The sequence below is a fragment of the Chiloscyllium plagiosum genome, unplaced genomic scaffold (genome assembly GCF_037043375.1).
Source record: "Chiloscyllium plagiosum isolate Xiang-an unplaced genomic scaffold, Cpla_swu_hap1 HiC_scaffold_45, whole genome shotgun sequence".
Classification (NCBI taxonomy): Eukaryota; Metazoa; Chordata; class Chondrichthyes; order Orectolobiformes; family Hemiscylliidae; genus Chiloscyllium; species Chiloscyllium plagiosum.
This window is the reverse complement of record NW_028270183.1, coordinates 2,490,808-2,504,711: the sequence shown is the minus strand read 5'-3', so window position 1 is coordinate 2,504,711 and position 13,904 is coordinate 2,490,808.

Below are 13,904 nucleotides of genomic sequence, written 5' to 3'. Positions count from 1 at the left end.
AAACTTAGTAGCTCTGACAGCACCTGTAGAGAGAAAGCAGAGTTAATGTTTCGGGTCCAGTGACCCCCCTTCAGAACTCAGACAGTTATTTTGGGGAAAGCACAAGGCAGGCAGTAGGGGTATTGGATATTGATTCAAATTGAACAGATGTGATTAATGGTGTTCCCCAGGGATTCATACTTGGACCTCATTCTTTCACTATGATTAATTTGATGAAGGAACAGCAAGTGATGAATTGAAGGTCACTGATGAAACTCAGTTAGGCCACATGGTAATGACTACAGACAGGGCAGAAAGGAACAAAGAGACAATTAATAGATTAAGTGAATGGGCACAACATGGTTAGATGGAGTTCACTGAGAATAAGCACAAAGTTTTCAACTTTGGATGAAGAAAATATGATTGGAGTATTTTCCAAGTGGTGAAAAGACCATAAAACCATCAGACATAGGAGCAGAAATTAGGCCATTCAGCCCATCGAGTCTGCTCCATCATTCAACCATGGCTGATAAGTTTATCAACTCCATTCTCCTGCTTTCTCTCCATAACCCTTGATCACCATGATACTCAAACACCTACCTATCTCAGCCTCCACCACCTTCTATGGCAATGAGTTCCATAGATTCACTACTCTTTCGCTGAAGAAGTTTTCCCTTATCTCTGTTCTAAAAGGTCTTCCCTTCACTCTAAGGCTATGCCCTTGGGTCCTTGTTTCTCTTAACCATGGAAACATCTTCCCAATGTCTATTCTGTCCAGGCCATTCAGTATTCTGTATGTTTCAGTTAGATCCCCCTCACCCTTCTAAACTCCATCGAGTATAAACCCAGAGTCCTCAAATGTTCTCATATGTTAAGCTTTACATTCCTGGGGTCATTCTCGTGAACCTCCTCTGAAAACACTCCAGAGCAAGTACATCCTTCCTGAGATTTGGGGCCCAAAACTGCACACATTGCTCCAAATGTGGTCTGACCAGACCCTTATAGAGTCTCAGAAGGACATTGTTACTTTTCTATTTAAGTCCTCTCAAAATAAATGCCATCATTGCATTTGCCTTCCAAACTATTGACTCCACCTGCAGGTTTTCCTCGAGTGAAATCTGGACTAGAACTCTCAAGTCTCTTTACATTTCAGACTTCTGAATTTTGTCTCCCTTTAGAAAATAGTCCATGCCTCTATTCTTCCAACTAAAGTGCATGACCTCACACTTTCCTACATTGTACTTCATCTGTTACTTCTTTGCCCACTCTCCTAACCTGTCCAAATCTTTCTGCAGCTTCCCACTTCCTCAATACTACCTGTCCCTCTACCTATCTTTGTATAGTCTGCAAACTTAGCCAGAATGCCCTCAGTCTCTTCATCTAGATCATTAATGTATAAAGTGAAAAGTTGTAGACCCAACACTGAGCCTTGCAGAACACCACTTCTCACAGACTGCCACCCTGAGAATGATCCTTTTATCCCCATTTTCTGCATTCTGCCAGACAGCCAAGCTTCTATCCATGCTAGCACCTTGCCTCTAACACCATGGGCCCCTTATCTTACTCAGTAGCCTTCTGTGCAGCACCTTGTCAAAGGCCTTCTTGAAGTCATCCATTGGCTCTCCTTGGTCTAACCTGCTCATTACTTCCTCAAAGAATTCTAGTAGATTTGTCAGGCAAGACCTCCCCTTGATGGAACCCTGCTGACTTTGCCCTATTTTACCATACACTTCCAAGTATTCAGAAATCTTATCCTTCACAATGGAGTCCAATCTTACCCACGTTTGAGGTCAGGCTAATCGGACTGTAATTTTCCATCTTTTGCCTTACCTCCTTTTTAAACGGGTGTGTTACGTTAGTGATTTTCCAGTCCTCTGGGGCCCTCCATGATCCTAGTGATTCCTGGAAGATCACCACTAACACCTCCATTATCTCTTCAGCTATCTCCCTTAGAACACTGGGGTGTAGTCCATCTGGTCCAAGTGGTTTATCCACCTTCCGGCCAATCAGGTTTTCTAGCACTTTCTTCCTGGTGATGGTCACCATACTCATTTCTGGGCTCCCCCCCACAACTCTCTTGAATGTTTGGGATATTACTCATGTCTTCGACCATGAATACTGGCGTGAAGTAATTATTCAGTTCCTCAGCCATTCCCTTATTCCCCACTATGATCTCTCCAGCACCATTTTATAATGTCCACTTTTGCCTCTTACTCTTATAGTCTTCCTTGATATTGCTAGCTAGCTTAGCCTCATATTTAATCTTCTCCCTACTTATTTCTTTCTTTGTTGCCCTCTGTTGGTCTTTGAAAAGTGTGATGCTGGAAAAGTGCAGCAGGCCAGGCAGCATCCGAGGAGCAGGAGAATCGACGTTTCGGGTATAAGCTCTTCTTCAGGAATGAGGCTGGTGTGCCAAGCGGGCTGAGATAAAAGGTGGAGGGGGGTGGAATTTGAGGAAGGGGCTCTGGGAACACGATAGATCTCAGTCCCAACCCCCGGATTCAGCACCGCCTTCTTGACCTGCAATCTTCTTCCCGACTTCTCCGCCCCCACCCCTCCTCCGGCCTATCACCCTCACCCTCACCTCCTTCCACCTATCGTATTCCCAGCACTCCTTCCCCAAATTCCACCCGCCCCACCTTTTATCTCAGCCTGCTTGGCACACCAGCCTCATTCCTGAAAAAGGGCTTATGCCCGAAACGTCGATTCTCCTGCTCCTTGGATGCTGCCTGGCCTGCTGCGCTTTTCCAGCACTACACTTTTCAACTCTGGTCTCCAGCATCTGCAGTCCTCACTTTCTCCTCTCTGTTGGTTTTTGTAAGCTTCCCAATCCTCTGGTTGCCCACTGCCCTTCACCACATTATATGCTTTCTCTTTTGCTTTTATGCCATTCCTGACTTCCTTAGTCAGCCATGGTTATATCCAATCCCTCTACACCTCCATCAGCCATGACCAGGGCCTCCAAGCCCTCCGTTTCTTCTTCTCCCAACATCACCAACAGAACCCTTCCACCGACACTCTCATTCGTTTGGCTGAACTGGCCCTCATCCTCAACAATTTCTCCTTCGAATCCTCCCAGTTCCTCCAGAACAAAGGGGTAGCTATGGGCACCTGTATGGGTCCCAGCTATGCCTGTCTTTTTGTTGGCTACGTAGAACAGTCCATCTTCCGTAATTACACTGGCACCACTCCCCACCTCTTCCACTGTTACATTGATGACTGCATTGGCGCCACCTCGTGCTTCCACGAGGAGGTTGAGCAATTCATCAACTTCACCAACATATTCCACCCTGTCCTTAAATTCACCTGGACCATCTCTGACACCTCCCTCCCCTTCCTGGACCTCTCCATCTCCATTAATGACGACCGACTTGACACCGACATTTTTTTACAAACCCACCGACTCCCACAGCTACCTGGATTACACCTCTTCCCACCCTGCCTCCTGCAAAAATGCCGTCCCGTATTCCCAATTCCTCCACCTCTGCCGTATCTGCTCCCAGGAGGACCAGTTCCACCATAGAACACACCAGATGGCCTCCTTCTTTAGTGACCGCAATTTCCCTTCCCACGTGGTTAAAGATTCCCTCCAACGCATCCCGTCCACATCCCGCACCTCCGCCCTCAGACCCCACACCTCCAACCATAACAAGGACAGACCCCCTCTGGTGCTCACCTTCCACCCTACCAACCATAAACCACATCATCCGCCGACATTTCCACCACCTCCAAACGGACCCCACCACCAGGGATATATTTCCCTCCCCATCCCTTTCCGCCTTCCGCAAAGACCGTTCCCTCCGTGACTACCTGGTCAGGTCCACTCCCCCCAACAACCCAGCCTCCCATCCTGGCACCTTCCCCTGCCACCGCAGGAATTGCAAAACCTGCGCCCGTACCTCCTCCCTCACCTCCATCCAAGGCCCAAAAGGAGCCTTCCACATCCATCAAAGTTTCATCTGCACATCCACCAATATCATTTATTGTGTCCGTTGCTCCCAATGCGATGTCCTCTACATTGGGGAGATTGAACGCCTCCTCGCAGAGCGCTTTAGGGAACATCTCTGGGACACCCGCACCAATCAACCACACCGCCCCGTGGCCCAACATTTCAACTCCCCCTCCCACACAGCCAAGGATATGGACATCTTGGGCATCTTTCACCACTGCTCCCTCACCACCCAACACCTGGAGAAAGAACGCCTCATCTTCCGTCTCGGAACGCTTCAACCCCAGGGCATCAATGTGGATTTCACCAGTTTCCTCATTTCCCCTTCCCCACCTCACCCCAGCTCCAAACTTCCAGCTCAACACTGTCCCCATGACCTGTCCTACCTGCCTATCTTCGTTTCCACCTATCCACTCCACCCTCCTCTCTGACCTATCACCTCCATCCCCACCCCCATTCAACTATTGTACTCTATGCTACTTTCTCCCCACCCCCACCCTCCTCTCATTTATCTCTCCACCCTGCAGGCACTCTGCCTGTATTCCTGATCAAGGGCTTTTGCCCGAAACATCGATTTTCCTGCTCCTCGGATGCTGCCTGAACTGCTGTGCTTTTCCAGCACCACTCTAATCTAGAATCTGGTTTCCAGTATCTGCAGCCCTTGTTTTTACGTGGTTACCTCATCTTCCCTGTACCGTGCTTTCTTTTCCTTGGGATAAATCTCTGCATGTCTCCTTAATTACTCCCAGAAATTCCTGCCATAGCTGTTCCACTGTCTTTCCTGCTAGGCTCCTTTCCCAGTCAATTCTACCCAGATGTTCCCTCATGCCTCTGTAGTTGCCTTTATTCAGCTGTAATACCGTTACCTCTAATTTTAACTTGTCCCTCTCAAATTGGAGAGTAAATTCAATCATATTATGGTCACTGCCTCCTAAGGGTTCCTTCATCCTAAACTCCCTTATCAAGTCTACCTCATTGCACAACATTAAATCCAGTATTGTCTGTTCTCTAGTGAGCTCCACCACAAGCTGCTCAAAAAGTCTGACACGTGAAGGCGCAGGGAGTTTTAAGAGTCTTAGAATGAAATGAAGCTCATGGATATGTACAAAAAATAATTTAATGGGCTACTGAAATGTTGGCCTTAATTTCAAGGAAGCTAGAATGGACATTAAATCAAGCTTTTGTGAAACTGAGTTTTGAGCACTGTACTGAGTTCATTTCTGGGCATTGTACATCTCCAAGTATATATTGGATTTTGGAACATGCCAGAACAATACCAGGACTCAGATGATTAAATTATAAAATTGCAGAGATTAGGTTTGTATTCCCTTCAGTTTAGAAGATTAAGCAGTGATCTAATTGAAATAATTATGACCATTACAAGAGTTCGTAACGTTGGTAGAAACTGTTTTCTGTGCTGAGGGGACTGTAAACAAGGGTAAGGCTGTCGGGGTGACATCAGGGAGCACTTCTTCAAACAAGTGCATATAAAATCATATGAGCTACATTAACCATAAATGTGTTTCTTACTCAGAGGTGGCATGTAGCTGCCATTGGCATTCCTAATTTCATTTCAACCCCACCCAGAGCTGACAATATCAGGTTTAATCTGGTGCGGAGTCTTCTCCCAGTCAACAACTCTGCTGGAGCTATCCTTATAGATGGGTGAGGGGTGGTCCTATAAGCAAACAGGAATCGGCACAGTTTGGTATCAAGAGGTGCTGTAGGCTGCTTCTTTAGCAATGCCTTCAATATTTGGACCGCTCTTTCCTGTAGACCATTAGATGATGGTATGGAGCTGTCTTTATGTACTGAATATCATTTGACTTTAGGAAATAGTCAAGTTCCCTGCTGGTAAATTACATCCCATTGTCCGCGACCAAAATTTGCAGTAGTCCATGTATCACGACCGATACTTGCAGCTTCTCAATTGTCATCCCTAATTTTGCTGTACAGACTTTATGCAAATCCAACCACTTTGGGTGGACATCCACAATGAGCAAGAATATTGATCCCATGACAGGACCAAGTCCAGGGTTTACCCAGCCATTCCCACAAATGTAGGGGCATTGCTGGTGGCAGTTTTTGTCCTTGTTAGCACTCTGGGTATTGCCCCATCTACACAGCTATATCGGCCTCCAACCCTGGCAACCAGACATCGCTTCTTGCTAGCGTCTTCATCTTAGAAACTCCTGAATGACCCTGGTGGAGTTCAGCCAGTATCTGGCAGCAACCTTTACTCAGGACAGCACCCTTGCTCCCCACAATAATACCTGGTCTTGCCAGGTTTCAATCCTGGTTGCAATGGCCCTTCTGTTTCCCCCATTACCATCAGCTGTTTTAGTTTCTCTAGGACAGGATGTTTTGTGTGCCCATAGTCAGATATTGTCAGCGGTGACTGGAAGGGTGTCCAGGAAGTTCAAAACCAAAACAGACTGTTCGAGGGGAGGCACCAGTGGTGGAGTGTCTGCCAGTGGGAGGTGGCTCAAGGAATCCGCACTGACCATTTGGCTTCCTGGATGGTGTTCTAACTTGGACTTGTATGCGCTGGGAATAAGGGCCTGACACTGAATTCTCCTGGAATCTATGGTAGCACCACCTTATCTTCCATCAGAAACCCTAGCAGGGTTTGTGATCTGTTATTGTGACACATTTCCATCACTAAAGCTACTGCTGGAACTTCCTCACACCAAAAATGACTGCCAAGCCTTCCTTCTCTATCTGGGTGTAATGCGTTCACCATCAGCCAAAGTGTGGGAAGCATGTGCTATCAGGATTCCTCTCCTTTGGGTTTCCGGTGAACCAACACTGCTCCAATACCATGTGGGGAGGCATCGCATGTCAGCACTACCTCTCGCTTCGGATCGTAGTTGACAAAGATCTTAGATTAGATTAGATTAGATTCCCTAATCTGGAAACAGGCCCTTCAGCCTAACAAGTCGACACTGACCCTCCGAAGAGTAACCCACCCAGACCCATTTCCCTATATTTTCCCCTGACTACTGCACCTAACACTATATCAGTACGACCTCTCGCTTCGGATCGTAGTCGGCCAAGACCTTAGATGACAAAAGCTGCGTTTTCCCTAAAGGCTACTTCGTGGCTATGTGACCATTTCCAAGGCTGACTCTTTATCAACAGCAGGTGTAAGAGTGCAAAGATAGAGGCCAGGTTACGTATGAATTTTCTGTAATAATTTACTAACCCATGGAAAGACCTATGTTCTGGTACGGACATGGGAGCCAGGGCTCCTTTGATCACCCTCACTTTATCTTCCAATGGGTGTAACCCAGTTTTGGAAAAGAGCACAGGCTGACAATACCCCAAATAGCAGTCTTGTGTCTTGGTATAAACCCTTATAGGTATTAATTATAGTGTACTTCTGGGACTCATCCAATCACAATTGTGGGTAGGCATGGCTCATGTCCAGCTTCGTAAAGGAGAGCCCTCTCACCACCTTCGCATACAAGTCCTCTGTGCGAGGGATTGGGTATTTATCCAGCTGCAAGAGGTGGTTTACTGTTTGTTTAAAATCCCCACAAAGATGAACTGAGCTATCAGGCTTCACAATCAGTACGACCAGTGCCGCCCATTCTGCAACTGCACTGGTATGATGATTCCTTTGCTCTTCAGCCTCCTGATTTCTGCCTGTACTTTTAGGGCAAATGGTATTAGGCAGGTGTCGCAAAATCTCGGAATTGCTGCCTGGTCAAGATGTAAAGTGGCTTTGGCCCTTTGATAGTCTCAAGCCCTTTGTGAAATACTTCTGGGTATTTCACTAGGACTTCACTGATGTAGCCATTTTCTAATCGAAAAATGTTGAGCCAATCTAGGTGAATCTTTCTCAACCAATTCTGCCCTAATAGGCTTGGGCCCCAAGCCTTTTACTCCCATCAGTGGGAACTACACCAACTGCTTCTCATAGGTAATCGGAAGCCAAACTTTCACCCTCAATCTGCAACAGTTCCCCAGTGTATGTTAATAGTGTGGCTAAGATCTTGCACAAACGTAATGGTTGGAGTCCCAAGCGAATCTTGTTAAAGACCAAATCTGCAACCACAGATACAGCTGCACTGGTATCGACTTTCATGGGAACTGGGTGACCATTTCACTGAACATTAATTTTAATCGGTTCTGAATTGGAAATTGCTAAGCACTTTAATTGTTCCAACCCACATGTACGGGGACTTTCCAGGGTGTGCACTCTTCTGGGTGACAGCCTATAGGTTTTCTTACTCAGGTCGGGCCCTATAGGAGTCTTTTGTTGTCTCAAATCCATATTATGGCAGCAACGACAATGGCTACAAATAAGGAAGGAGAAGATTGAATATGAGGGTAAACTAGTTGGTAATATTTGGAAAGATTGCAAGAAGTTTTTTTCGTATATAAAGAGCAAAAGGAGGCAAAAGTAGACATTGGGCTGCTGAAAAATGATGCTGGAGAATTAATGATGAGGAACAAAGAAATGGCTGATGAACTGAATAAGTATTTTGCATCAGTCGTCTGAGGCTTTATAAAACTCTGGTCAGACCACATTGAAAGTATTATGAGCAGTTTTATGCCCCATACCTCAGGAAAGATGTATTGTCCCTGGAGCAGGTCCCAACGAGGTTCATGAGAATGATCCCAGGAATGAAAGGCTTAACATACAAGGAACGTTTGAGGATTCTGGATCTATACTCGATAGAGTTTAGAAGGATGGGGGGATCTGATTGAAACTTTCAGAATACTGAATGGCTTGGACAGATTGGATATAGGGGAGATGTTTCCATTGGTAGGACAGACGAGGACCCAATGGCGCAGCCTCAGAGTAAAGGGGAATCCAGCATCAATCCCTGTGGAACACAGCTGTGCTATGGACCAGACCAGACCTTCTCAAAATATTTTAAGAAGGTAGCCCAGACCCTAACCTTTTCTTATTTTGAAGGTAAATGTCAGATGCTGTTTTCCAGGTGCAGTGCAGTTGGTCAAATTACTTGACGTTAAGCAAAACATAATTTATTCAAACACTGCAGTTAAAGTGCAATAAAAGAAACAAGAATTTGTGAATAACAACTCCATTGGAAAACTTAACAGAGTAATAAATACAGTAATTATTACTAATTAACTATTTCAATATAATGAATCCATAAGCATATTCTTGGCAAAAGGCAAATTCAGAAAACAGATTGTCACATGGATAGCATAAAGCAGACAGAGGACCCCCAGCTTTTGGCTGTAACCAAGAGAGGTACAAAAATAGCTTCCATCTCTTCAAGACCCGAACAGCAATTATTGAAAACTACACCTAAAATCCCTGGTTCTGTGAGTGGATTTTAGGTGTAGTTTTTGGAGGGTGGCTAATGTTATACCACTTTTTAAGAAAGGTGGGTGAGAGAAAGCAGGAAATTATAGACCAGTTAGTCTGACCTCAGTGGTGGGAAAGATGCTGGAGTCTATTATAAAGGATGAAATTACTGCACATCTGGATAGTAGTAACAGGATAGGACAGAGTCAGCATGGATTTATGAAGGGGAAATCATGCTTGACTAATCTTCTTGAAGTTTTTGAGGATGTAACTCTGAAGTTGGACGAGTGAGATCCAGTAGATGTAGTGTACCTGGACTTTCAGAAAGCTTTTGATAAAGTCCCACATAGGAGGTTATGAGTAAAATTAGGGCGCATGGTATTGGGCGCAAAGTACCAGATTGGATTGAAAATTGGTTGGCTAATAGGAAACAAAGGGTAGTGATAAACGGCTCCATTTCGGAATGGCAGGCAGTGACCAGTGGGGTACCGCAGGGATCCGTGCTGGGACCACAGCTTTTTACAATATATGTTAATGATATAGAAGATGGTATCAGCAATAACATTAGCAAATTTGCTGATGATACAAAGCTGGGTGGCAGGGTGAAATGTGATGAGGATGTTAGGAGATTACAGGGTGACCAGGACAAGTTAAGTGAGTGGGCAGATGCATGGCAGATGCAGTTTAATGTGGATAAATGTATGGTTATCCACTTTGGTGGCAAGAACAGGAAGGCAGACTACTACCTCAATGGAATCAATTTATGTAAAGGGGCAGTACAGAGAGATCTGGGTGTTCTTGTACACCAGTCAATGAAGGCAAGCATGCAGGTACAACAGGTAGTGAAGAAGGCTAATAGCATGCTGGCCTTCATAACAAGAGGAATTGAGTATAGAAGCAAAGAGGTGCTTCTGCAGCTGTACAGGGCCCTGGTGAGACCACACCTGGAGTATTGTGTGCAGTTCTGGTCTCCAAATTTGAGAAAAGACATTCTGGCTATTGAGGGAGTGCAGCATAGATTCACGAGGTCAATTCCTGGAATGGCAGGATTACCTTACACTGAAAGACTGAAGCGACTGGGCTTGTATACCCTTGAGTTTCGAAGACTGAGATGGGATCTGATTGAGACGTATAAGATTATGAAAGGATTGGACACTCTGGCAGTAGGAAACATATTTCCGCTGATGGGTGAGTGCCGAACCAGAGGACACAGCTTAAAAATATAGGGTAGACCATTTAGGACAGAGCTCAGGAGAAACTTCTTCACCCAGAGAGTGGTGGCTGTGTGGAATGCTCTGCCCCAGAGGGCAGTGGAGGCCCACTCTCTGGATTCATTTAAGAAAGAGTTGGATAGAGCTCTCAAAGATAGTGGAATCAAAGGTTATGGAGATAAGGCAGGAACAGGATACTGATTAAGAATGATCAGCCATGATTATATTGAATGGCGGTGCAGGCTCGAAGGGCTGAATGGTCTACTCCTGCACCTATTGTCTATTGGAACCTTGACCACGCCCATTCAGGCTGTTTCTATTGTTCCAGCTTTAAAGAAAAAACACCCAAGGCTAGTTATCTTCTCATGGGCTGCTTGTCACCTGTCCCTAAATCTCTCTCTCCAAAAAAAACCCAGGACAGAATAACCTCTGAAAGTGACAGCATCGTCACAGCTGGTCTCAGGCTTCCAGTCCAAAACAATGCCCTCCATCATTGCTCTCTGTTTCATACCATTGAGGCAATTTTACATCCATTTGGCAAGCTCACCCTGAATCCCATGTGATATAACTCTATTAAACAATCTACCCTGTGAAACTTTTCAAGGACTTTACAAAAGTCCAAGTAAACAATGTCTACCACTCTGCCCTTATCTAAAAGTGGCCTAATCAATGTCCTGTACAGCCGCCACATGACCTCCCAACTCATGTACTCAATACTCTGACCAATAAAGGCAAGTACACCAAATGACTCCTTCACTATCCTATGTACCTGCGGTTTCACTTTCAAGGAACTATGAACCTGCACTCCAAGGTCTCTTTGTTCAGCAACACTCCCCAGGACCTAATCATTAAGTGTATAAGTCCTGCCCTGATTTACCTTTCCAAAATGCAGGACCTCACATTTATCTAAATTGAACTCTATCTGCCACTCCTCAACCAATTAGCCCTTCTGATCAAGATCCCTTTGTACTCTGAGGTAACCCTCTTCACTGTCCAATACACCTCCAATTTTGGTGCCATCTGCAAACTTACTAACCATACCTCTTACGTTCACATCCAAATCATTTATATAAATGAGGAAAAGCAGTCAACCTAGCACTGATCCTTGTGGCACTCCACTGGTCACTGGCCTCCAGTCTGAATGCAACCCTCCACCAACACTCTCTGTCATCTACCTTGGAGCCAGATCTGTGTCCAAATGGCTAGTTCTCCCTCTATTCCATGTGATCTAACCTTGCTTACCAGTCTACCATGAGGAACCTTGTCAAACACCTTACTGAAATCCATACAGATCATGTTCACCGCTCTGCCCTCATCCATCCTCTTTGTTACTTCTTCAGTAAACTCAATCAAGTTCATGAGACATGATTTCCCACGTATAGAGCCATGTTGACTATCCCTAATCAGTCCTTGTCTTTCCAAATACATGTACATCCTGTCTTTCGGGAATCCTTCCAACAACTTGCCCACCCACTGATGTCAGGCTCACCGGTCTATAGTTCCCTGGCTTGTCCTCACCACCTTTCTTAAATAGTGACACCACATTAGCCAACCTCCAGTCTTCTGGTACCTCACCTGTGGCTATTGATGATACAAATATCTCAGCAAGGAACCCAGCAATCACTTCCCTCACTTCCCACAGAGTTCTAGAGTATACCTGATCAGGTCCTGGAGATTTATCCACCTTTATGGAAATCAACTTCTGTTATTCTCTTTTTTTTTGCTATTCTGATAAAACATTTTTAAAATGATTTACATGGTATAAAGGAAAAGGATCAGTCCCATGCAAAACATAGATCTCTATTCTGCTCTCCGGGCAGAAAAATCCTAAACTATTCTTTTATAAGCAAGTTTCCTTTATTGGTCAGTGCATGGATTATAGGAATTGGGAGGTCATGTTCCAGCTGTACAGGACATTGGCTAGGCCCCTGGTTTGAAATATTGCATGCAATTCTGGTATCCCTGCTATAGAAATAATGTTGTGAAACTTGAAAGGGTTCAGAAAAAATTTACAGAAAAAGTTGCCAGTGTTGAAGGGTTTTAACTATAGGGAGAGGTTGAATAGGCTGGGGCTGTTTTCCCTGGAGTGTCGGAGGCTGAAGGGATGACCTTATAGAGGTTTATAAAATCATGAGGGGCATCGATAGGGTAAGTAGACAAGATCTTTTCCCTGGGGTGGGGGAGTCCAGAACTAGGCATAGGTTTAGGGTGAGAAGGGAAGGACGAGTTGGACTGAAGGGTCTGTTTCCATGCTGTACATCTCTATGACTCTATGACTTTATGAATTTTGGAAAACAAATTGATTCAAAATACGTGGGATATGGACAGTCAAACATTTTAGGTTTTTCACTGCGAGACTTTTTAACTGTTCTTTATACAGTGAAGCTGAATAAAACACATTCTCATCCTGCAGGCAAATAATTATTTTTGATTTGGCCATTCCTAAGGTAACCATACAATCTTCAATGAATGTCTCCCTGATGGTGTCCAAGGAAACAGAATAAGTAATATAAGGATGTTACATTAGTATTTTAAGAAATGGTAACATGCCTTTTGAAAGTAAAGTTTTGCAACATTACTTCATCCAGCACGTTCAATTGATATTTATTATTAAGTTACAGTATTTAACATAATCAGAGACTTTTAAACAAAAATTCAAGGGATTGTAACAATGGCATGTTCACTATTTATAATCCTGTCATAATTCTAGATCAATTCTGTCACATCAAGTGGCACTTACCTACTCAATAATGTGGTAATCCCTGTATGGAGGGATTGTCTTATGAGCAAAGAATAAACGGATTGGGACTCCATTCATTTAAGTTTAGCAGAATGAGAGGTATCTCATTGAAACATACACGATTCTTAAAGGGCTTGACAGCTAAAATGCCAAGAGGATGTTACCACTCATGGGACAGTCTTGGACCATGGGGCGTGGTATTAGAATAAAGGGGCGCTAATTTAAGATTGAGATGTGGAGGAATTTCCTCTGTCAGAGGTTATGAGTCTTTGCAACTTCATGCTGTAGAGGGTTGTGGGTACAGAATCTTTATATATGTTCAAGGCTGAGATAGATAGATTCTTGGTCAGTAGGGAAATCAAGAATTAAGGGGAAAGCACAGGAAAATGGATGTGAGGATTGCTGGATCAGCTGTGATTCCATTGAATGGCAGAGCAGGCTCGAGGGAGTGAATGGCTTAGAACATAGAACAGTACAGCACAGTACAGGCCCTTCAGCCCTCAATGTTGTGCCAACCTTTTATCCTACTGTAAGGTCAAACTAACCTACATTCCTTTCATTCCACTATTATCCATGTGCCTATCCAAGAGTCGCTTAGATGTGCCTAATGTATCTGAATCTACTACCACTGCTGGCAGTGCATTCCACACACTCACCACTCTCTGTGTAAAGAACCTACCTCTGACATCTCCCCTAAACCTTCCTCCAATAACCATAAAATTATGCCACTCGTGATAG